The 26,856-nt window shown below is 37.0% G+C and overlaps 1 long non-coding RNA gene and 1 pseudogene across 4 annotated transcripts in view; one reads left to right on the forward strand and one right to left on the reverse strand.

Annotated features, from left to right (window-relative positions):
* Positions 1-26,856, reverse strand: part of LOC148109352 (uncharacterized) — a 172,066-nt gene that overhangs the window by 24,736 nt on the left and 120,474 nt on the right. The window lies entirely within an intron of this gene.
* On the forward strand, positions 18,930-22,618 carry LOC123801008 (BOS complex subunit TMEM147 pseudogene; annotated as a pseudogene).

Below are 26,856 nucleotides of genomic sequence, written 5' to 3' on the forward strand. Positions count from 1 at the left end.
CCAGGATGTGGGATTTTCTCTACGAATAACCCACCCACTCCATTAATAAAACATAGAGACGATATCGGAGTTCGTCCATAGCTGGAGTACCAGATAAAAAGATCTGGAGATGAAAGGCCATTTTTAAGGGAGTGATTGTAATGATGAACTACAGAACCTACACTAGGTAAAGAAGGAGGCAAAGCTGGGTCCGTCCAGGTAAGCAAACAATATACAGTTGGAATAAATGGATTGTGTCTTTTCATGAGAGTGGAAAGTTGTTATTCTGAGATGGCTTTAGGAGGGGACATAGATAGATGGATAACAGCGGTTTGATAGGATATATGATTTTGTGATTTTAGATGCTCTGCAGTTTCTGGCAATGGCTGTTTCCAAGGCGTTTTCCCATAAGTGAGGAAAAAGAAAAGTTCATTGGTGATCAAAGAACAAAGAAACTCAGGGTCATCTCCATGTATGCTGCACTCACAGAGATCAATTTCAAGTGTGGAACACACAGGAATATTGTGCAGCAGATAACAAGGCCAGCAATGAATAAGGAAAATAATCAGAAATTCAGGATATACTAAAAATAATCATTGATATACTTGTTAAAATATACAGTCTCTGGATACTATTCCTGGAGGTACTGAACTTGTAGACTTAGGTAGCACTTCAAAGTCTGTTCGGTTGCCAGTTACCACTGGTGATTTTCTATCATCAGGAGTTCAAGAAACACTGAGTTAGGTCAAAGGAGTTACAGAGAATGATATGAGACTGGGGTCAGGCTGTTAGAGGTTTCCCAATGTCAGAACGGGAGAAACAGACTTTACAGTGGAAGGACTGGGGGCAAGTACACCAGTGGGATATGAGGCATGGTGTATAATATTAAAGTTGAAACTTCAGTCAGGCAGTCAGAGGACTAGTGGTGGGGATTTACCAACAGCTTATCTGGATGTGGAAATGCATCTTCAATGTCTTTCAGCGGATCTTCCTCCTCCTCACCAAGACTATTACAGTGGGAAGAACTCTGTACTAGGGCCTGGTGGTCTAGTTAATGAGATTTCTAAACTCTAAGTATATTTAGAAAAATGGCTTCATTTGGGGCGCCTGGGTGGCACAGCGATTGGGCGTCTGCCTTCGGCTCAGGGCGTGATCCTGGCGTTGTGGGATCGAGCCCCACATCAGGCTCCTCCGCTATGAGCCTGCTTCTTCCTCTCCCATTCCCCCTGCTTGTGTTCCCTCTCTCGCTGGCTGTCTATCCTGTCGAATAAATAAATAAAATCTTAAAAAAAAAAAAAAAAAAAAGAAAAATGGCTTCATTTATATACTGTTTTTTAGTGATAAAATCAATAAATAGTCATGTTCTTTGTGCCTTGGTGGGTGTATAGGCTGCTACCATACCAACTGGCAGATCTAGAAATTGTTGCTCACAGGTATGATGGGGGGCCAACTGAAGTACTAGATAGGGAATACTTGATGAAATGCCAAATGTGCTTTGCTCACACCATTATAATGTAGATTGATAGAAACAGGAATGGGGAAGGTGGCTATCATTAAATATATTCAGTGCTAGGACATAAAATGTAGGTAAAAATAAACTGTATGCTGATCTGGTAATAGTGCCACTGTAGGTCAGCAGAAACTACCTGGATTGTATACCTTCCTTATCACTTTTTACTTGTTTCTACTGTTGGCTGAGGCATGACCATACTGTAAGACTTTTTCTTCTCATACCTTGTAATATTGACATAGATCCATTGGTTTCCTGCTAATTTCTTGTTTTTTTTTAATTCAATTTATTGTGTGCCCTTGAATGGGTACCGAACCCCACTTTGGTTTTCTAGATGCTTAGTCTCAATGACAGAGCACCTAGAAAATGATAGAAAATTTCCTCCTACTTAACCTAAATTCATAAACCAAGTTTCCATGTTTATTACTTTATAAATATCTCTTTAATCCTTACAGTTATACTAGCCACCGTGCTAACAAGTAATGAATATCATTTTTATTTTTACTACAGCAAAGCTTAAAATGTCTTATTCTCATTTGTATGGAGAATCATATTCAGAATGATTTGGTGACTTGCCTTAGACCAAACTGCTAGTAAGTGACTGAACAGGAGTTCAAATTCAAGTGTTCTTTCTGCTTGCTACAGCTTCCTTTACTACTATTTCCAAAGCAGTACAATTCTGTTTTGTTGAAAATAATACATGGTTTCTCCAATAGAGAATAGGTACAAAAATAACTCTGAGACAGAATTTGATTATAAATTAAAGATGCTTTAGGATTTAGATAACAGATCATTTTAGAGCAATTAGATTTTCATGTAATTCAGCAATTGAAGTATAAACTTGTAGGGCATATGGCATTTTTGTTGGGAAGGAATAACAAATCCACGGGAATATATTCCAGGGGAAAATTTATGAAAGAAAGTGGTAAAGACTGGGAAACTCAAGATGTTTCCAAAGAAGAATTATAGGTTTGACCAGTAACAATGAAGGGAGTTGTAGGATATAAGAATGGAGAGGTTCATCTGGGTCAAGTCACAGAAAGTCTTAATCAGGACAAGGAATTTTAGGGAAATAGGTAGACTTTAACGTTTCAAATTACAATTGTATTGTGAGATTAATCTGGTAGAGCTTCTTTGGGTCATGAAATAATAAAGACCCGAATTGGGTGTAATTGTGAGAAAGGAAAGAATAATACAACCTCATTGAATAGATGGGAGTTAAGATGTGGGGTGCAAGAATAGCATTTCTATTTCTGGCTTGGTTAACATCATGATCTCATAAACAGGTAGAAACTGGCAGAAGGAGAGGATAGATTAAGGAAAGGTGGTAGTTTGTGGTAGAAAAATATGGAATTCCAATAAGAAACTGGGAATGCCATATTCAGATGCAAACCTGGAATTCAGAAATCAGGATATGGATATGGAACTGATAATAAATCTTAAGAGTGGGAATGTTTAGAGCTAAAATTATGAGTAGTAACTAAATGCCAAATATTGTTCCAACTAATAATTATATTTTCTATTCCCACAACAGACTCATGATATAAGCACAACATTAAAATCAGCATTTTAAGGGGTGCCTGGGTGGCTTAGTTGGTTAAACATCTGACTCGATTTCGGCTCAGGTCATGATCTCAGGGTCATGAGATTGAGCCCCCAGTAGGGCTCCATGAACAGTGGGGAGTCTGCTTAAGATTCTCTCCCTCTCCTTCTGCTCCTCCCCCTACTCACATGTGCTCTCTCACTCTGTCTCTCTCAAATAAATAGTAAAATCTAAAAAAAAATAAAAAGTAGAAAAATAAAAAATAAATAAAATCAGCACTTTAACAAAGAAATGAATAAATGGAAATCATGGTAGATAGAGCCAGTTTTATTCTAGAATTTTTGTTCTTAACCCTTATACTATTCAGCTCCCAATAAGAGTGGAAAAAAAAAAGGAAATAAAGAATGCTATAAATGTAACAGGAACACTATGGCTTATAAAAGGCAGTAGAGAACATATCAAGAGGAAGTAGATGGAATTATCATTTGCTACAAAGGAGTTCACGGATATAGCCACTAAGAAATGTCTGCTAAATTTCATCACAGGTAAGTGTTTACCTTTGACAAACAATTTGATAAAAAGATGTGGAAAAGAACAGCAAAGGAGTGTATGGAAAATTACTCCTCTACTTTTTTGGTGAAATTATTTTTTCCAGTGAACAAAAAGAGGTTCTGGTTCAAGATGGCAACATAGGAAAATGCTGAACTCATCTGTCATGGACACACTGAATCTATAGCTACTTTTGGAACAATTTCCTCTGGAAAAAGACTTAAAACTAGTTGAGCAACTGCTACACATTGAGCAAATGAAAAAAACCCACATCAAAGCAGGTAGGAGAGGACAGGACACATTCTCACCATCAACTCCACCTCTGGCATGGCAACGCAAAATCAGGAAGGAATCCCAAATTGGAGGGAACTCAAAACCTGGAGCTTCTCTCTGAGGAGTGAAGGTTTTAAAATCCCACATTAGGCATCTCAACTTTTAAGACCTATACTTGAGAGACAATCCCCCAAAACACCTAGCTTTGAAAAACAACTGGGCTCACATCCACAAGACCCCTAAGGCTGTAACAAACTGACAACTTCTAAAAGGTCTCAGTACATGGTCTTACTCTCCCCAGGGCCCAGACCAGAAGCAGGTGATTGAAAGGTATCCAAACTTTCTGTGACAGAGGCTCATTAGCTCATCTTAAAGCACTGGCCTGAGGGGCAGGCATTTAATTTAACCCACATTAAGGGGCTTACTGGGGTTCTCGCCAGGGATGCAGGCTATTGAGTACCATCTTCACAGTCTCCATGTGCCTTGTTCCAGCTAGCTGGTATTTTCTGGAGGGGAAATTGCTCCCTTCTCTGGTACCCCAAATTTTGCAGCTGCCACCTAGGGAACACCTCTAGATCACCTGGCTCTGGTGGGCAGTGGGGTTTATACTTGAAGGGTACACAGGACTGTAAGCAACAGAAAAAGTGTTTTTAAACCACTACCCCCCCCATCCCCTACACAGCAAGAGACAACAAGCCTAGCAGCCCAGTCTCTCTATGAAAGATGCCTATTAGCTTATCTTCACAGCTATAGCCTGAGGGACAAGCCTCTAATTAAATTCCATCTAAGGACTGACTTACTACCCTTTCTAGGGATCTCACAGGGTAGGCTCTATCTTTGTTCTCTCCCTCTGCTATACTCCAGAGTGCCAGTGTCTCCTGGAAAGGAACATGTATGTGTGTCTGGTGCCCTACTTTTTATATGTGGTATCTCAGTTTTTGTGGCTGCTATGCAAGAGCTGCCCCTTGACTGCCTAGCCCTGGTGGCCCCAGGGCTTCCAGACCTGGGTCCCCTGCGACTGTAACAACCAAGTTTTTGGCCAGCCACCACCCCAAAAGCACCGCACTGGCAGCAGATTGTAACACACCCCTAGTCTTTCTGTCTAAAGAAAGGTTTTGAGCCTTTGCTAAAAACCTCTCATCTAGCTGAGCAACTACTACCCATGAAGCAGATGAGAAAACCCCCATCAAAGTAGGTAGGAGAGGCTGGGACACATTCTCACCATCAACTCCACCTCTGGCTTGGCAAATCAAAACCAGGGTTGCTATCCTGCAGCTTCAGACTGAGGGACAGGGTCTTGTTTTGGCACACACCTAGGGGTCTACTGATATGCACTCCAGGGATGGAGGCTGGTAGATACCATCTTTTTGCTCTATAACTACCTTGCTGCAGGTTGCCAATATCTCCCAGAAAGGAGCTAGTGCACTTGACTGACACCCTCATTTTCATGACTACTGCCCAGGGGCCACTGCTAATGTCCTGGCTCTGCAGCAAGTGCAACTTATGCTTATGGTCCCACAGAACTGTATATATTACCATATTTTAAAAGCTATTGCCTGAGGGTCTGGCTTCCAATCAGCCTGAATCTAGGTGCTCACTGAGCTTCTCCTCATTTGGGCACTGACAGGTCTTGGCATACTTTCAACTAATGGGAGCCACTAAAAATAAAACAGGCCGCTCAATCAAAAAGGTCTGAGAGACAAGCAAGATGGGGGGCAGGGGAAATGGTGAAGCTTGTCTCCTACAAGGGGCCATCCGTCAAGACAGAGATGTGGTGGTTTTATATCTACTGCATAGAACCAATACAGAGAGTCCAGGAAGATGAAGAAACAGAGGAATGTATTCCAAATGAAAGGAAAAGATAAATGCTCAGAAAAAGTCCTTTATGAAATGGAGATAAATGATTTACCTGATAAAGTACTCAAAATATCAGTCATAAAGATGTTTGCCAATTTCAGGAGAAGAATGGATGAACAACAAGAACTTCAGCAAAGACACAGAAAATATAAGAATTTACCAAATAGAAGCCCCAGAACTGGAGAGTATAATAACTGGACAGAAAAAAGTACCCTAGAGGGGTTCAACAGCAGACTAGATGAAGCAATGATCAGTAATCTTGAAGGCAGGGCAATGGAACTCACACAAACAGCACAGAAAAAAAAGGTGGCGATAGCTCATTAAGGGACTTCTTGGGACAACATGGAGTGAACCAACATTCTAAGTATAGGTGTCCCAGAAGAAGAGAGACAGAAAGGGGCAGAAAAGTGCTAATTGCTAAAAACTTCCCTACCTGGTGAAGGAAACAGACTTCTAGATCCGGGAAAACCAGAGAGTTCCAATAAAAGGAACTCAAGGAGACCCGCACCAAGGCACATAATGAAAATGTCAAAAGTTAAAGAAAAAAATCTGAAAAGCAGCAAGAGCAAAACAATTTGTATGCACAAGGGAGGCCCCATAAGACTATTAGGTTTTTCTGCAACTTTGCAGGATAAAAGAGAATGATGTGATATATTCAGAATGCTAAGAGTAAAAAAAAAAAAAAAAAAAAAAATCTAACCAAGAATACATGGTAAAGTTGTTTCTCAGAATTGAAGGAGAGATGAAGAGTTTTCCAGATAAGCAAAAGCTAAAGTAGTTCATCACCACTGGATTGGCCTTACAAGGTATGTTAAAGGGACTTATTTAAGCTTTAAAGAGAAGGTGCTAATTATTAACAGGAAAACATATTATAGATTTCATTGGTAAAAGCAAATATACAGTAAAATTCAAAATAATCTTATATTGAATGATTGTAAATTAAAGTGAATATGAAAGTTAAAGACAAAAGTGATACAAATAACTATAATGATTAGTTAAGGGATACAAAGATAAAAAGATGTAAAATGTGACATCAAAAACAAAACACGAGAGGAAGTAAAAATGGAGAGCTTCAGAATGCCTTCAAACTTAAGTTGTTATCAACTTAGAATATTGCGAACAATATAAGCTGTTGTATGTAAACCTCATGATAACCACAAAGAAAAATCTACAGAAAATATACAAAAGATAAAGACAAAGAACTAAGCATACTACTAAAAGAAGTCATCAAAACACAAGGAAGAAAGCAGGAGGAGAAGAAACAGAGGAACTACAAAGCAGCCAGAAAACAATTAACAAAATGACAATAAGTTACATATCAATAATTAAGTATAAATGAACTAAATTCTCCAATCAAAAGACAGAGTGGCTAAATGGATGAGAAAACAAGACCCAATATATGCTGCTTACAGGAGACTCTTCAAGTGTCCTCCCTTTAGACACACACAGACTAAACAAAGGAATGGAAGAAAGATAGTACATGCAAATAGAAACCTAAATAAAGTCGGTATTGGTATATTTATATTAGAGAAACTAGACTTTAAAATAAAGATTGTAATAGGAGACAGAGAAGGTCATTACATAATGATTAAGGGATCAATCCAACTAGATGATTTATAAATATGCACCCTTTAAGAGCACCTAAATATATAAGCAAATATTTAACAGACATAAAGGAAGGCACAGATAGCAATAACAACATGGGACTTTGATACCCCACTTCATCAATGGATAGACCATACAGATAAAATCTAATTAAGGAATTATTGGCCTTGAACAACACATTATACTAGATGGACCTAACAAAAAAAAAAAAAAAAAAATATATATATATATATATAGATATACCTATATCTATATCTATCTAATCTCTCTCTCTCTCTCTCTCTCTCTCTCTCTCTCTCTATATATATATATATATATATATATATATATATATAAAACATTCCATCCAAATGCAACAAAATACACATTGTCTCAAGAGTACATGGAACATTCTCCAAAACAGGTCATATATCAGGCCACAAAACAAGTCTTATTAAGTTTAAAAAGACTGAAATCTTATCAAACATCCAATGACATGAAACTAGAAATCAATTACAAATATATGGAAATTTAACAATATGCTACTGAACAAACAATAGATCAATGAAGCAGTCAAGAGAAATTAAAAAAAAAAACACCTTAAGACAAATGAAAACTGAAATACAACATACCAAAACTTATGGGATGCAGCAATGGCAGTTCTGAGAGAAGTTCATAGCAATAAATGCTTACACCAATGACTGAAACAGACTACTGTGAACAATTACACAAGAGCAAATTGAACAACATGGAAGAGACAGATAAATTCCTAAACACAAAACCTACCAAGAGTGACTCATGAAGAGACAAAATCTGAACAGACCAATCACTAAAAAGGAGATTAAATCAGTAAAAAAACAAAAACAAAAAACAACAACAAAAAACACCCCTGCCTACAAACAAAGGACCAAGACCAAACAACTACACAGGAGAATTGTACCAAACATTTAAAGCAAAATTAATAACAATCCTCCTTAAATTTCCAAAAACTAGGAGGTGGGAACTCTTCCAAGCCTTAAGAGGTCAGCATTACTCTGATTCCAAAAACAGACAAAAATGTTACAAGAAAAGAGAATTACAGACCAATATCCCTGATGAACATAGATACAAAATCTTCGACAAAATATTAGCAAATCAAATTAAAAAAGACATTAAAAGTACCATACACCATGATCAAGTGAGATTTATTCTAGGGATGCAAGGGTTGTTCAAAATCCACAAATCAATAAAAGTGATACACATAACAAAATTAAAGATGAAAATTTTACTACTGAAATAGACACACAAAAAATGGCAGAAATCAATACCCATTTTTAAGAATGCTCAACAAAGTATACAGAGAATATACCCCAAAATATAAAAGCCATGTATGACAAGCCCACAGCAAACATCATACTAAAATCATGAAATGTTGAAGTTTTCCTCTAAGCTTAAGAATAAGACAAGGGTGTCCACTCTTGTCACTTTCATTCAACACAGTAGGGGAAGTCCTAACCAGAGCAATCAGGCAAGAAAAAGAAATAAAGACATCTTACAGGTGCAGAGAAGATGGCAGAGTAGGAGGAACCTGAGCTCACCCTGTCTCATGGTTACACTAAGATAACAGCTACATATAAGCAACTAACTCTGAAAATGACCCTTAAGACTGGCGGAAGAGACCTTCCACAGTTAATCAGAAAGGAGGACACATTGCAAAGGGTAGGAGCAGTGGAGATGCAGCTGTAACCAAACTCCTGGTGAGACCACAAGTGAGAGGGACATCACAAGCACAGAGAAGCAAGAGGATAACCCCACACCAGGAAGCCCCAGAACTGGTAAAACACTTGGCAGACAAGCCCCCATGACATCTGGCTTCAAAAACCAGTGGCACTTAACTTCAAGAGCCTTTAAAATCAGTGAGCTTAATTCCATAAGAGCCAGGGGGCAATAGGAAACAGAGTCTCCACTCTTTAAGAGCCAGCATAATAAATAACTACCCGAGATAGCACAGAAGCAGCAGGTTGAAAATTGCCTGGGTACATGTACAGGAAATTTATTTGCTAATCTCATAACATGTGCTAAAGGGGTAGAAATCTTCAGGACATTTCTTTAGGAACAAAAACACTGGTGAGCACCATTTCGCTTTCCCACCCCCCAGTCTGGATAGCTTGACACTTGCAGGAGACAACCCTAACACTCTCCATCTAGCTTGCTAGAAATTCATATCCTGCCTCCATGTTCCCCTGAAGACTCAGCCCATCAATCTCCCTTGTCTTGGCAGGATCCCTCCAAAGCAGCTTCTGCTCCACTACACCCCATAAGCAGCCTCAGCAGGGACTGGAAGGACTAATACTCCAAAGTGGCTCCCTGCCTGGAGAAAGAGAGAGATAACCATACACACCATTACATCTGCATTTCCAGAAGCTCAGTCTCTTAGTTGGCTGTACAGAGAACATAACCTGCTGTTATGGCAGAGAGGCCAATTACAGACAGCCAGTCTGATGGTTGGCTAAGCCCACCAGTGAGCCCACCATAGCCTTAGGCCCCTCAATAGTGGGGGAACCAACCCCTGCAGTATGCCCACAGCAGGCAAAGCAGGCCACTGCAGGTGGCTGAGCTGAAGGCAAACATGGCTCAGCCACAACATTAGGGAACACACGGCCCCCACAAGAGATACCTCTGGAGTACCTGGTTCGGATGATCAGGGAGCACTGTGCCACAGGACACCATAGGACTTCTTATACCCAAGGACAAGATGTAGCTAGTCTCCCTAATACAAAGAAACACAAAGTTCGACAAAATGAGGAGACAGAGAAATATGTTCCAAATGAAAGAACAAGACAAAATAACACCAAAAGAGCCAAATGAAATGGAGATAAGCAATAAGCCTGATAAAGAATTCAAAGTAATGTTCATAAAGATCCTCACTGAACTTGGGAAAAGAGTGGATAAAGTCAGTGAGAACTTCAACAACAAGAAAACATTAAAAAAAAAAAAAAAAAAAAAAGAACCACTCAGGGGTGCCTGGATGGCTCAGTTAAGTGTCTGACTCTTGATTTCAGCTCAGGTCATGATCTCAGGGTTGTGAGATCAAACCACGCATAGGGCTCCACACTGGGTTTAGAGTCTGCTTAAGATTCTCTCTCTCCCTCTCCCGTTATACCCCTCACCCCCTGTTCTCTCTCTCTCTCTCAAAACAAAACAAAACAAAAAAAAAACAAAAAACAAAACCAACTGAAGAAGCATTCAATAACTGAAAGAAAAAATGCCTAGAAGGAATCAACAGCATATTAGGGGATGCAGAAGACTAAATCAGCAGGATCTGGAAGACAGAGTAATGAAAGCTAACCAAACTAAACAACAAAAAGAAAAAAGAATAAAAAATGAGAATAAATTTAAGGGAACTCAGCAACATCAAGCATAGTTAATATTCACACTGTAGAGATCCCTGAAGGGGAAGAGAGAAGGTAGGGGCAGAAAGCTTCCCTAATCTAGGGAAAGAACCAGTTACCCAGATCCAGGATGTACAGAGAATGTCTAGCACTATTGACCCAAAGAGGTCCATACCAAGACACATAATTAAAATGGCAATAAGTAGTGATGAAGAAAGAACATAAAAAGCAGGAAAAGAAAACAGTTATACACAGGGGAAACCCCATAAGGCTATCAGCTGAATTTTCAGCAGAAAGTTTGCAAAAGAGAATGGCATGGGGTGCCTGGGTAGCTCAGTTGGTTAAGCTTCTGCCTTCAGCTCAGATCATGATTGGGCTGCATTGGGCTCCCTACCCACCAGGGAGCCTGCTTCTCCCCCCACCCCTCCCCCTGGCTCATGCTCACTCTGTTTGTCTGTAGCTCTCAAATAAAATAAATTAAATCTTTAAAAAAAAAGGGGGGGGGAATGGTATGATATATTCAAAATGCTGAAAAGAAAAATAACCTGCAACTAAATACTCTTCCCAGCAAGATTATCATTCAGAATTAGAGAAATAGTTTCCCAAACTAAAGGGAAAGGAATTACCACTAAACCAGCCTTAAAAGAAATGGTAAAGGGAATTTTTTTTAAGTAACATGAAAAGATCATAACTAGAAGAAAATTATGAAAGGTAAAATTTTCACAGGTAAAAGCAAACGTCCAGTAAATAAAGGTAGTACATTAATCACTTATAAATCCAATATGAAGGTTAAAACCCAGAAGTATTAAAATCAGTAATATCTACAAAAATCGGTCAAGGGATACACAAAAAAGATGTAAAATATGACATATATACAAAAGTGGAGGGGGGAGTAAAAATTTAGTGTTCTTTGGATATATTCAACATTTAGTTACCATTAAATTAATATTCACTGCAATATGCATAAGATGTTATCTATAAACCAGATAGTAGCCACAAATCAAAAACCTATAATAGATACACAAAAAATAGAGAAAGGAAAAAAAAAAAAAAACAGAGAAAGGAATCCAAGCATAACACTAAGGAAAGCCATCAAACCGAAAGGGAAGCAAGCGGGAGAAAAAGGAAAAGAGAAATATTCCAAAAACAACCAGAAAACAATGAACAAAATGGCACTACGTACATACCTACTAAAAATTACTATAAATGTAAATGGACTAAATGCTCCAATCAAAAAACATGGGGTGACTGAACAGAAAAAAAAAAACAACCCACCACCACCACAACAAAAACACCAAGGCCCATCAATATGCTGCCTACAGAAGACTCATTCAGAACTAAAGACACAGACCGAAAATAAAGGGATGAAAAAACGTATACCATGCAAACAGAAAGAAAAAAAAACCAAGGTAGCAATACTTACATGTGACAAAGGAGACTTTAAAACAGATTGTATGCAGCAAGAAACTAAGGGCACTAAATAAGGATAAAGGGAATCATTCAACAAGAGGATGCAAAAAAATGTAAACATCTATACACCCAAACATAGAACCACCTAAATACACAAAGCAAGTATGAACAGACATCAAGGGGGAGATTCTCTGTAATACAATAATAATAGGAGACTTCGACACCTCACTTATAACAACGGGTAGATCATCCAGACAGAAAATCAACCAGGAAACAGTGGCTTTAAATGATGCATTAGACCAGGTGAACCTAACAGACATATACAGAACTTTCATTTCAAAAAAAGCAGAATACACATTCTTTTCAAGTGCACATGGAACCTTCTCCAGGATAGATCACGTTAGGCCACAAAACAAGTCTTAATAAATTAAGAAGACTGAAATAGTTATGATGCATCTTTTCTGACCATAACCCTATGAAACTAGAAATCAATCACAAACAAAAATATGGAAAGAACACAAATACATGGATGTTACCATGCTACTAAACAATGAATTAGTCAATAAATTTTTAAAAATCAAATAATACTAGGAGACAAATGAAAATGAAAGCAACAGTCAGATCTTTGGGATGCAGCAAAAGCAGTCTAAGAGGAAAGTTGCGATTAATAAATGGTTAGAGGAGCTGGCATCTAAAGATGGGCAACAGACACATGAAAAGATCCTCTAGATTATTAATCCTCAGGGAAATGCAGATCAAAACCTTGAGCGCATTATGCTCAGTGAAATAAACTAGAGAAAGACAAAAACTGTATGGTCTCACTTATATGTGGAATCTAAAAGCAACAGAAATAAAACAAAAACTTAGCTCATGGTAGAACAGATTGGTGGTTGCCAGGAGCAGGGGTTGAGTGGCCAAATGGATGAAGGGGGTCAAAATGTACAAACTCAGTTTTAGAATAAATAAGACATGGGCTGTAATATATATAGCATGGCGACTATAGTTAATAATACTCTATTGCATATTTTAAAGTTGCTAAGTGATTAGATCTTAAAATTTCTCATCACAATAAAAATTGTAACTATTTATGGTGACAGTTATTAGACTTAAACAGTCACATTCTTTATATATGAACAATGAGAAATTACGATTTGAAGTTATTATGCCACCTTTTGAATTTCAACGGTATACAGAATGCAAATGACTTAGGCAAGCAATGATGGACTCTAAATTGTAATATGTATGACTATTAAAATTAGACCCATAAGGTTAAAAGAGAAATCAGAATGGCTAAACTTTACCATATCGGCTTATAATATTTCCATAGAAAAATTAAACAGTAACACTTAAATATTCAGTGTCTTTTTATGTATTTTACTTTGATTTGAAAAGTCCATCATGTGAGAGAAGAGGCATTTGGGTGAATGAACTTCTATACAGGTACATGTCAATCTTTGACCTTTCAAATTGAAAATATCTTAAAACTCTGCTGGCTTGTCAGAAAGAAAAGTGCTACACTGAAAAATTCTAACAAATCTGACTCTAAAAAATCTGAATTACAATATATTTACTTTTGACAAAATATTTTCTGAGAAAACAAAGTAACTCATCAAAGACAATTATATGGTGTCCCACTATATAGAAGACTGATGATATAAATAAAACGTGTACATATTTTAGTATCTTTTAATTTGCACAGCTTTAAATTGTTTTTCCAAGTTGACAATACTATAGACATTTTTAGAGAGACAACTGTCCGTTTAAAAAAGACCTCAATTATTCAGTGTTACTGTACTTTATGGAATATATGTGAAATTTCCTATGTAGAAAATTACATTACTAGAAGAGCAAATTTAGTTCAAAACAAATAGGTCCAATTTGAATTATCGAACTACATAAATCCATATCTACATACAAATGACTTAGGCTTTCTATGAATTTTAACGTATTTTTTTTAAAGATTTTATTTATTTGAGAAAGAAAGAGAGAACACATGCATACGTGTGAATGGTGGGGAGGAGGGGCAGAGAGCATCTCAAGCAGACTCGACACTCAGCACAGAGCCTGACATGGGGCTCAATGCCAGGACTCTGAGATCATGACCTGAGCTGAAATCAGGAGTTGGACGTTCAACAGACTGAGCCACCCAGGGCCCCCTGAATTTTAATATTCTACATATAAATTTTAATATTCCAAGCTCTAAGCCTGTTAGGCTGTATGGTATGCTTTCCTTTGGAAACAGTTGAAAGGAAATGGATGTATATGATCAACAAACAAGTTTCAACTATCCAACGTCTAACATGCTTCCTGGCGAAGTTTCTGGAATTTTCGTGTTGGGTACTTATCTATAATCCTCTTACTGTGAACCCAATATGCACTTACTAAAATACTGACAGCAGAGAAAATACACGATTAGAATACAAAACTATCATCAAGGAACTGGTGATCTCATGATGGCTAAAAGAGCAAAAAACTACAAGTGAAAGAGAATAAAACATACACAAGGCAAGTAAAATATCCTCAGAAGATTCATCACCTGGGTCGTATACTTCTGACTGTTTGGTAGCAACTGAAATACCCCCAAGCCAGTCTTCTCTGCCATGTCTAGTTCAGGTACATTCTGTTGTGTTAAATGACCCCAAATACCAGTCATTGCTGCTGTCCATGTGGACTTAGATTACAGGACTCAGACTGCAGGAAACTCATCATTAGAAATCCTGGCTTACTACTTAACATAGAGTGATGCTGAAATTTAAAGTCAGATGAAAAAAAGAACATTCGCTTATTTAATAAACATTTAATACCTTTTGTCATAATATTTGCTCACATAGAAGTGAAGAGTCACCGGAAACCTTAGCTACAGCATTGTCCACAGTTGGTTTTTTTAATCAAAACAAAAACATCAGTTCCTGGAACTATATAATGATAGTTCTGAAGGTTTTAAATCCATGGAAGACAGCTAAGACAAAGAAAACGGGAAAAAATTTGAACTATTTTGTGACAATAAAATGATTGTCGAAAAACAAAGAATGCGATTTTTCGTTCATGAATAAATGGAAAGAATTAGATCATTTGGAAGAAATGTAAGGGAACACTTTAAGTGCAGTGATGTTTTGCAAGCCCCAGAGCACTCCTTAGAACTGGGTACAAGCCCCAGAGCACTCCTTAGAACTGATGAGGCCTGGCCTTTCCAAGCGTTCAGCATCACAATGAGAATACTGCTGCTAGCTTTTAAAAAGAATGAATGAAGTTGTGGAATTTAGGTGTTGATAGTAAACTTCCCCTTAACAAACATGGAACAAAACATTTGCTTACAAGGCATACAAAACTACCACTCAGACCGCCCACATAAATTTACGTATCTACCGGTTACACCTCTTTTGGGCTCTTAAATTTTTAACTATTGTGTTTGTATTTTTAAATCAGGTGTTTTATCTTCTTAATTCTTGACAGTACTTGAATTGACAAGATGTCCGATGTCTGGGGAAAAAAAAATCTTCCTTTATTTGTCTTATTGCTTTTTTCTAGTTAAGTAAAAAAAGATAATATAGAATCCTTCAGCTCTAGTGATTGACAGATTTGTTAAGGTGTGTGTTTCAGTGTGTGGAAGAGGGATTATCGTTTGTTTCTACAAAGGTAAGCATGTCATTTAACTAGGTCAGTAAACAGGGAGATTTTATAGGAGTTACCCGAATTGTCCAACTTTAGTAGGTAAAAAAATTCCGGCTTAGAAACGACAAAGCCTATGGATCCATCATGAAGACAGCTGAAAAGAATGCATTGGCCAGATCACCCTTCAGCCTGGCAGCTGCATGAAGAAATACATGTTGTTACATTTGTTTCAGAGAGAAAAGGCTTCATTTAATCCTTGTAGAGAATGACAACTTCTGTTGTATGTTTTCACTTTCCAACTTTCTTTTAGATCATGAAGTCCTTCAGGCACAAAAATGAAAAGGACACTGAATCAAAAAAATTAATGAGCATGCACAATTAAATCTACCAGTGAGGTGTTATGAACTGCTTTATATGGGAATAAAGGGAATCATATGTGCTTTCAAATTCCTTCGGAGTCAAAAATTGCTACTCGGGTCTCAATTCTGAGTTATTGGGGCAATAATGCATATCTTTTTTACTTAATGAATATAGGAATGAGTATTTTCTATAATCAATTCAGTGCTGAAAGAATTACATAGTAGAGGAAACAGAAATATCTTCTATTTTTTAAAGCTGGAAACTGACCAAAGATTTCTTTTTATTTTTTATCTTGTGCGAGTATTTGTAAATTATCAAACAAATGTGTTCATTTTAAATTCTGTAATAAAATAATAGTCTTTATAGGAGACACATAATTATCCCGGGGCACTGTAAAACAGTACTGTTTTTAATATTTTATATGGCATATAAAAAAACTTGAACATAGTCCATGAAAAAAAGGTCTGTTTTTCATATGTATGAATCCATAAGCTGAAGGAAAATAAAGTTTGTTTTGTATTGATGTTCTTTACTTTTTTAAAAATTTTTTTGACATTACATTCTGCTCAGTTCTGAGTACATTATTCTGTGGAGGATTAATTTTATATGTCTGGGTCAATAGAAAGCTTTCTGGTTCAAATGTTTATTTCACAGTTACTTTATTGAAGACAGGCAATGTTTTCTGTGATGCTCATACCAGTGGAAACTGGAAAGAGTTCTAGATAAAAAACATTGCCAAGGTTAAAGTGCCTAGTTCCTAAACTAATAATTATGTAGTTAATCATGTTAAGGCACCGTCAGGACTCTAGGGATTAGTAGCACTGTTTTAGCTTAGAAGAGAGGTTAGTATAATTCTTTCTAATTCTTGGCTTTAAAATAAGTGCTGGCTGGTGACAACCAGTAACTTTTACTAAAATATTTCTTAACTTTGGGTTCTGTTTAATGTGTGTATGAACACTTGTGAGTCTCTAAAAGGATAGCCTTATATTCCATAGTTTCTCCATTATCATAGCAAAAAGCACATAACATATGCATAATGTCTATTAGACAATAGGAAGTTAAACAAAAATTCAGAGATCTGCTTTTTAAAATGATTGTATAGGTCACAATATTAATATCTGATAAAACAGGCCCTATATAATGAAAGATGGAACAAAATTGAATTTTTAATGGTTTCTTTTAAAGAAGTTATTTATCAGAGGCCACCATGAGAACAAAATAAAATGCTAAAAAGATGCTTAATTACTTATTGCACATGGGACAATCTGTCATTTGGATAAGATTTCTTATCATCCATAACTCTGTTCACTTCCAAACTAAGAGTAACACAAAATATGTGCATCTGGCAAAAAACAACTCATTACTAAATCTTCTAATCACCATTTCTAGAATGCTTTTAAAAAACAAAACAAACATCACCTCTATCATTTTCCTTGATGACAGGTAATCACATGAATCCGTGATTTTTTATACTTTACCCACTCATTGTTTTACTCATGTGTTAATGAAACTCATATGCACTATAAACTACTAGATACATGAATATATCAGCATTTTTCATTTAAAAAAATCTTAATTATTATTTCAGGTATCTAACACAGATGAAAAATCTAAGTTAAATATACCTTTTACACAAAATTATTTGCTTCTCCATCTTTCCAGAAATTTGTAATTATAGTATTAGATTTTTTTCCAACAATTTAATTCATGGATTTTACTTTTCAAGATTTACTTAGGAAGACTGTGATAGACATTGCCATAGCGTGGAGAAAATTCAGTAAAAGATAACAAATGGGTTGCTGGAGGGGAGGTGGGTAAGGGAATGGGATAATGGGTGATGGGCATTAAGGAGGGCACTTGATGTAATGAACGCTGGGTGTTACATGCAACTGATGAATCACTAAATTCTACCCCTGAAACTAACATACTATACGTTAACTAACCTGAATTCAATTTAAAAAATTTAAAAAAAATTAATGGAAGATAACTAGAAAAAAAGAAGAGATTAAAGGGATTCTATAAAATCCATCTTAAAATCCAAATTTTGTATAATTTTAAAAACAATTTTAATATAGTGAAAAATATTTGACACTTTATACATAAGAATATAAAATTATTTTCCTACATATAAACTTAGAAATTGAAACTTCAGTGGTTCCCAAATGTTATTCAAGGGGACTAGCTATATCAGAATAATCAGGGCAATTTTTAAAAATGTAACTCCTGGGGGTGCCTGGGTGGCTCAGTTGGTTACCTGTCTGCCTTCTGCTTAGGTCATGATCCTGGGGTCCTGGGATCGAGCCCAGCATCAGGCACCCTGCTCAGCAGGAAGTCTGCTTCTCCCTCTCCCTCTGCCTCTCCCCATCTCCTGCTCTCTAATAAATAAATAAATAAAATCTTTCAAAAAAAAATATAATTCCTGGCCTGCACCCATGATTTGAGGTAGATCAGGGATTCTATAAATTTTAATGATTCTTAAGTGTTTTGATTCCCAATCAGATTTAAAAATTAATGTACTATTTACTCTTGTAACTTCTTTCAAATTAAAATGCTATAGAACTCTAAAATGTTTTGTTAAATTTGTCCACATTTGCTTTTGTATACACTCTTATTGTTCAACTTATCTTAAAGCAACATGTGATTATAACAGATTTTTTTCAAAATCGGCAATGATTTGATTAAATATTCCTAGAAAGTGTGTCTGGGTTCTCATGTAGGTAGGAGTAAGAATGCCTTGCTTCTGGAACAGTATACATTAGATGATTCCTGGGAGGAAAGCCATGTGGGTCACAGGGGAGACAAGTGGGCTCCAGGCCCAGGCTCCAGCACCAGGCCAACCGAGCCCGAGACCAGAGCGCCAGTGGGCCGGAGGGCTGGTGCCATGACCTTGTTCCATGGTGGGAGCTGCCTCACCCTGGCCTACTTCCTGTACCTCATCACCTACAAGCGCAGCAGCCTGTATGAGTACACCACCTTCCGGAAATGCGCGCAGGCCGGGGTCACGTGCCTCTTCATGCAGCCGTGCAAGATGCTGTTCTTGGCCATTTTTTCTGTCCACACCCAGGAAGGTGGCACCTATGACTTCACTGGGGAGGTCATGAAGCCAGAGTGGATGTAACAGACCCGATAGACCTAAGCCTTGTCGTGTCCTTGAATGCAGGCATGGGGGAGTACAAGACCATGGCTGCTGCCCTGGGCTGGACCACCCCCAAGCTCACTGTGTCCTGCTGAAATGCCCTCTGGGTTGGAGCCCCGGGCTTTGAGTTTGACACGTACCCAGAGGAGCAGCGATTCCAACATCAGTCTGGTCCATTACATCGGTGCGTCTGCCCAGGTCTGGATGATAACACGCTACGACCTGGGCCATAGTTTTTAGCCAGTAGTACTACTACTGACGCTCCCCTCATCTACAGAGACCTTCATCCACCTCTGTCCCCTGGGCAGCTGGACAGGGTGGACGCTGCTGTCCAGAGAGATGGCGACAGGGCTGCTGGCCTCAGCACCCTGCCCTCTATGTCACTGTTGTCAACATGCACGCCTCGGTGTGGTGTACCAGACTCTCGCATACCCTTCCCCTGCTTCCAGGTTTCAGTAAGGTAAAGGCTTATTTGGAAAGTTAAAGAACAAAAATAATAAAAAAATGACTCCTGTGAGATTGTACTCACTCCCTGGGAAAATATTTCAATGCCAATAATCACTTTGTTTACAAATTATAAAAATAAACATATTACTTCTTCCTACACCTGCTTTTACATCCACACAGTGGGCCTCGCTGGGCTCTCCCTGCAAGTGCTTTCTATCTGAAAGAAAACAAATCTGCTAAGGAATGGGCTGTCTGCTGGACTCAGTTGAATAGGTCAATATACTCTGTCTAGATGTCATCATCTTTGTGACTTTTAAAGCAAATTAAAAAACTATTGATTAATAAAACAATTTGAGACAACTATGCATATAGGGATTAGAGGCAAATAAGAGTTACTGTCACAGTTATTTGGCTACATAGTATCATAGGGGAAAGTTCTTGAAATCAATTGATGGGGGTTAGAACCAAGCAATCTGCTTTTGTGAATTTAGGAAAACTGTATAATGTGGATCCTAATAATCTGCTTTAGAAAATTAAGTGAGGCTTACATGTGAAAACATGCAAATATTATCCAGAATGGGGGTTCCTGGCATTTAGCCCTCATTCTCACATCATATAGGCAATCTGTTGTGTCATCTGTAATGGAGACAAGACCTGCAAACCTAATCCAAGAGGAGACGCATTTGCAGCTCAGCACGAACGTTCCCGGTATTATGTGCTTGTTCGCTGTACAGCATCGATGTCAGCGTTAGGGCAGACTACGCTTCAACATTTTGTGACTATTGTTATGTCATCAGTGAGGAGAACTTAGAATTATGTTTCCATACATTTATCAAATAATACCAAACAGTAATATTTGCTTAATGAATATTTAACGATCTAATTCTGGTGGCAACAATTTGACATTGTACTTCTCATCCTGCACAAAGATGCTATGCTTAAAAAAAATTTCTCTTGAAGTATAATGTATCTAATAGAGATGTATTTAGAGTTTATGGTTTTTCCTTCACAGAAAAAGGTAGACTGCTATATATTTGGACATGATTGCTACATTTTTATATTATTTTTATTTTTTGTTTTAATTTTTAAACTTACCTATTTCCGATTATAACTCAATGCGCTCCAAGTATTTGTTAAATAAATCTAGTTGAAATAAATTTTTTATATTTCTAAGAAATGATGTTTTTTAAATTCATAATTAATGTCAGAATGGATCCAATCACAATATTCCACAATTAGAAATATTTGATAGTGAATACTTTAGCTTTGAATCAAAAACGAGATTTGACTCATTCTCTACTCTAACAATACCGTATTTCTCCTTCTCTGTATCTCAGTGGGTACAAGTAAGACATTCAACTTTGTATGTTATCAGAGAAACTCCAAATTAATTCTTTGGGCCATTGCCATTGAGGAAATATTAAAATGTGAAATAAAGGTTATTACTGTGACAAAGAGGAGCTCTGAACATTGATAGCCATTTGGGTTTAATATTGTTAAATGAGGCCACATTACCGCTCTAACAGTTGGCTGTCTAATAAGCTGCAATATCTCATCAGGAATATTATAACAAGATGTGCTCTGAAGAGTCTGTTGGAAAACAATCGCTTGATAGAGCTCATTTAAGGTTCAGTACCATCTCTCTCATTTGCCTCTTCTAGAGTGTATTTCTGCAGGGTTAGCAATGAGAATCAAGCATCACACCCTTATCAGTCTCTGGCACCCTGACTTCATCAGGGTTTTGATTTGTCCCCAAAAAAGGTATGTTTTACTGAAAGATATCACGATTATCTACAAAAGGAAGCAGGATGGCAAATGAAGTTGGGAGAAATTGTTCAAATACAAAATGGAAATATAAAACCTATTAATTCAGTGACATTTCAGAGTCTGTTAAGCACTGGCCATCAAAGCACTGAGTATGTTGTATTTATGGATTCAGTGTCCAGTCTCAAGGCTTTTGTGAATCTAAAACTATCTTTTGGATATATCACTATTTTTTAAAAATATAGAAGGACATAAAAATGTACCATTTGGTTTTACACACACACACACACACACACACACACACACACACAATGATATATTTTTATTTACCATTTAATTTAGAATAAGCAATAGTGATTAAAGTTATCCCTTTAAATTTGGATATCAGGTGTTTTTCAGAATAAAAATATATTCATTGTAAAAACATGCTTTTTCTGTAAAACTCTATGCAGGACTACAAATTTGAATCATTTTTAGAATGTTTCAGTGTTTAGATTTCTGTGCAATATTAATTAGGAAAAAATAAAAACTCTATGCAGGACTACAAATTTGAATCATTTTTAGAATGTTTCAGTGTTTAGATTTCTGTGCAATATTAATTAGGAAAAAATATAAAAATTTCAATATCAATTATGACACCACCATAGATTTTATAAAAAGAATCTTTTCATTGAAAAGTTATAATTTCAGTGACTCATAGTATACTATTTAGGATTTATATTCCATTACCTCTTCCAGGTTACTTTACATAAAATCCTGCATATTACAGTAGTGTGCAAATTAAGTTTCCAGAAATTGAATACATAGTGTATTTCTACTTTCAAGGATGAACAAAACCTATGCATTAAAAATGCATGCTATTCCACTGAAATTTTAAGAGGTTTTTCTTTTTTGGTGTGTTTTATCATTCCCAAAAGTGCAGTGAAGATGTTTGGTTTGAGATTAATAATATCTCTTGCATTTTCAAGACTGTTTTAAAACTTCCTAGTGTGCAATCTTCATATTTTGTTGATACACCCCTGGAAGAATGCCAGCTCTGCATAAATGAACCAAATTAATCATTTCTGACTCACTGAATCTGACATGAAACTGTTTATTCAGTAATATGAGTGCCTACTATGTGCCAATTATGTTTAACATTGCAGATTCCAGATATGGAGGAACACAAACAGGTTTTTGTTCTGATGGAGCTTGCTGCTATTAGAAAAGAAGACAGTGAGTGATCAAAATAGCACACTAATGAAATGGTGATTGCAGACTGAGAAAAATAGTGAAAAAAAAGAGCAAAAATAGAAGAGGATGTATTATAAAATGTTTAAAAAGCTTCTGAGGGAGTGATGTTTGAGCTGATATCTACAGAACGGACGGCATTTAACTAGGTGAAGTGTCAGTGGGCAATGTGCAATGGGAAACATCACAGAAGGAAAAATTAGGACAACAAATCCTGTGATGTAAGGAAGCCATGGTGCACTTGAGCTACTTAAAGAAGTCTGTGCATCCCGGCAGCAGAGGAGATGGAGAGTGAACTTCTACACAACTTTCAAAAAGTATGGTTACTAAGCTAAAATGAGAAATGAGAGGACTCTAGAGCAGAACTTGCAATCATGTGTTTGAGGATGTCGTTTTATTTTTCTCATCAAAGCTGAGGAGACGTGAGCATCTCTGAAGGTCAATGGGACAGACAGTGTGGAGAGACTGACGGAATGCATAAGAAAGACAAATATGATTGTTAAGATAAATTTTCCAGAAAGAAGAAAAAGAATAGAATCCAAAGAGCAAATGGAGGGCATGACTTTTGAAAGAAATTGGATCAATTTCTTCTCTCATAGCAGCAGATTTGGGAGCCTGGTGGATTCATGGCTACAGTTCTTTCATGGCGGTGGGCACCCAGCCTAACGGCTTGAGGTCCTGGCTCACTCCTCCTTTGGTGACACGAGTCTAGCCTGAAGATCTCTGTTCACCTGGACTGAGGGTTGCTAAACAAAGAAACTGCTGTTTTATGACTTGTCTGGGTATTTTCTATAGAGATAAATGTTTTCATTCCCACAAATATTAACTCTTTCTGATTCCTAATTATGTCTAGCATTTCATGGAAGGACATTAAGAGTTAATAAGATGCTACAGTAAGATAGTCTATATTTCAATAAGAAAGTATGTATTTTTACAAATGGCCATTCCCTTTTGAACTAAACATTTTAGTCACATCTTTTCTTTCTTCCTGGAGTTATTAAATATCTGAGGTAATGACCAGTGCTGCTTCTGTGGCAGGTTTGATTTATGCTAAGGTACTAAAAATTATGTTCCTTCAGGGAATGTCACTGAAATATAGTGCTGCTTGAAATGTATATGTAAAAATAGATTTAATTATATATATTTTTGTTAAAAGTTCAAGGTGTAATTGGAGATTGGAATTAAGAATGACACAAACATTAAGAACTATTTAAATTACAGGAGAGCAATTGTTTTAATAACGGTTTCAAAATCGAAGGTTAGTAATTGTGGCTGGTTATAATATTGATCATTAATAGTGATATAAAATTTATAATAAAATTCAATATTTTTGTTTCTAAAGTGAAAAGGCTTTAGTTTTAAATTGTTATATCAAAAACTTATTTTCTCTTTTAAGCTTTGTCAGTATAATATAGGAGTTATTTCATTTCTCTATTAAACAAGCATCCTTATACAAACTGCTAGTTTTTACAGGAGCCAAAAATACAATTTTTATGCATTTTTAATACATTTAAAAAACTTTGTTGGAGAGTATAACATTTCAAGCAACCCTAACACAAAGACTTTAGTTTTTACCAGGATTTGTGATTAGGATGTATATTTAAGATCAGTTAAGATGTTTTTAAAGTAACATTTTAAATTACATTTACACTTTAACTGTTTCCTCTAGAATTAACTGATCCCCTGAAGTCTATCCTCTCACAGATTGACCTCCTCTAATACTCCACTGAAACAAGTTGCTGCCCCATACTTAGACACTTGATCCTCGTCAACTGCAAAACTTGAATCCCAGGTCTTCAATCACACCACGGAGGGGCTATTACTTCCCTAGTAATGATTGCTGATGTGGTGAATCTTCCACTGGCTTACTATATCCTATAGCTGTCCAGAAGTGTTTGTATTTCAGGCCCTCCATCATGCTAAAGGCAGGCTGAGCACTACCACCTACCAAAATAACTAGGCCGGCAATTAATGATATTATAGCAAACCAATTCATGATCATACCAAGGTAGGGGCAAGTGCTTCCCTAAACATGCAGCTTAAAAGCTCCTCAGAGTACTTGGGTAGCTCTGTTGGTTAAGCATCTGCCTTTGGCTCAGGTTATTATCCCAGGATTCTGGGATCAAGCCTTGAGTCAAGCTCACTGATCAGTCGGGAGTCTGCCCCTCCCCACCCTCGCTGTGTGCTCCATAAATCAATCAATCAATCAAGCAATCAAGCAATCAAGCAATCAATCTCCTCAACTTCTTCTACACAAGGCTACAACTTTCAAGACCAGGAGGCATAGCTGACATTGCTAATACCAGAAACAAACAGAGGTAGACAAAAATGAAGAGACAGAAATATATCCCAAATGAAAGAACAGGATAAAATAACACCAAAAGAGCAAATGAAATGGAGATAAGCAATATACCTGAAAAATAATTCTAAGTAATGGTCATATAGATAACTCACTGGACTTGAGAAAAGAGTGGAGGTTCTCAGTGAGACCTTCAACAAAGAGGTAGAAAATTTAAAATGAACCAGAGACGAAGAACTCAGTAACAAAAAATACACAAAGGGAATCCACAGCAGATAAGAGGATGCAGGAGAATGGATCAAAAGCAACCAAGCTGAACAGCAACAAGGAAAAAGAATAAAAAATGAAAATATGTTAAGGGAACTTGACAACATTATCAAGTGTAATAACATTCACATTATAGGGATCCCAGAAAGGGAAGAAAGAAAGAAGGGGACAGAAAATTTATTTGAAGAAATAATATCTGAAAATCTTCCTAGTCTGGGGAAGGAAACAGGCCTTCAGATCCAGAAGGCACAGTCTCTTAACAGGATTAACCAAAAGAGGTCCACACCAAGACAAATCATCATTAAAATGACAGAAATGAGTGATAAAGAGAGAATTTTAAAAGCAGCAGGAGAAAAGAGAACAGTTACAAAACAAGGGAAAACCCATAGGCTAACAGCTGATTTTTTAACAGAAACTTCCCAGGCTAGATGGGAGTGGTGTGGCATGATATATTTAAAATTCTGAAAGAACAAACAAAAAAAAAACCAACCTGCATTTGAGAACAGAACAGAGAGTTTCCAAACCAAAGTGAAGGGGAGTTCATCATCACTAACCCAGCCTTACATGAAACACTTTGAGAGGGGTGGAGAGGGGCAGAAGGAGAGGGAGACAATCTCAAGTGACTCCCCACTGAGCGTGGAACCTGATCGCAGGACCCTGAGATCATGACCTGAGCTGAAACCAAGAGTTAGATGCTTAATTGACTGAAGCACCCAGATGCCCCTGAAGAAATCCCTCAAGTAGAAACAAAAGGCCATATCTAGAGGTAAAAAAAAAAAATTACAAGTGGAAAAATTTCACAGGTATATGCAAACATAGAGTAAAGGTAGCAATCACTTATAAAACCACTATGAGGGTTAAAAATACAAAAGTACTAAATTAAATATATCTACCTAAATCAAAGGATACAGAAAATAAAATGCTATTAAATATGACATCATATACATAAAATAGAGAGGAGGGATTAAAATTTAGTGCTTTAGAAGGTGTTCAAACTTAAGCAACCATTAACTTAATATAGACTGCTTTGCATATGTTACATATGAACCTGATAGTAACCGCAAATAAAAAAATCTATAACGATGCACAAAAAATAAAGAGAAAGGGATTCAAGCATAACATTATGGGAAGCTATCAAACCACAAGGAAAGAGAGCAAGAGAAGAGACTAAGAAGAACTATAGATACAACCAGAACACAAGTAACTAAGTGTTAATAATTACTTTAAATGTAAATGGACTAAGTGCTCCAATCCAAAGACAAAGAGTCCCAGTTCAAGATGGCAAGACAGGAAGACTCTGAACTCACCTCCTCCACAGAGCCCACCAAATTATACCTACTGATAGAACAGTTCCTCCTGAAGAATGGAGGGCTGACTGAACAGCTACTGAACAAAGACAGAATGACAACAGAAGAGCAAGAGAGAGAAATGGTAACAAAGGAAACCCCTACTCCAGTTACTATGAAAGGCAGTGAGAAAGGACAGTACTGAGAGAGCAGGGCACAGAAAAAAAGCCATAGTTTAAAAGAGCAACTAGCATATAAAATAGACAACACTAGGACTCAGCCAAGTGGCTGAGGAGCTGCAGGAAAGCTCTCCAGGTCAGAGGGAATGGAGAATGACAGTTTATGTTCCCACCCCACCTTAAAAGTCTAGAACAGAGCA

The sequence above is a fragment of the Ursus americanus genome, chromosome 10, assembly GCF_024610735.1.
Source record: "Ursus americanus isolate L20-20 chromosome 10, mUrsAme1.1.p, whole genome shotgun sequence".
NCBI classification, from domain to species: domain Eukaryota; kingdom Metazoa; phylum Chordata; class Mammalia; order Carnivora; family Ursidae; genus Ursus; species Ursus americanus.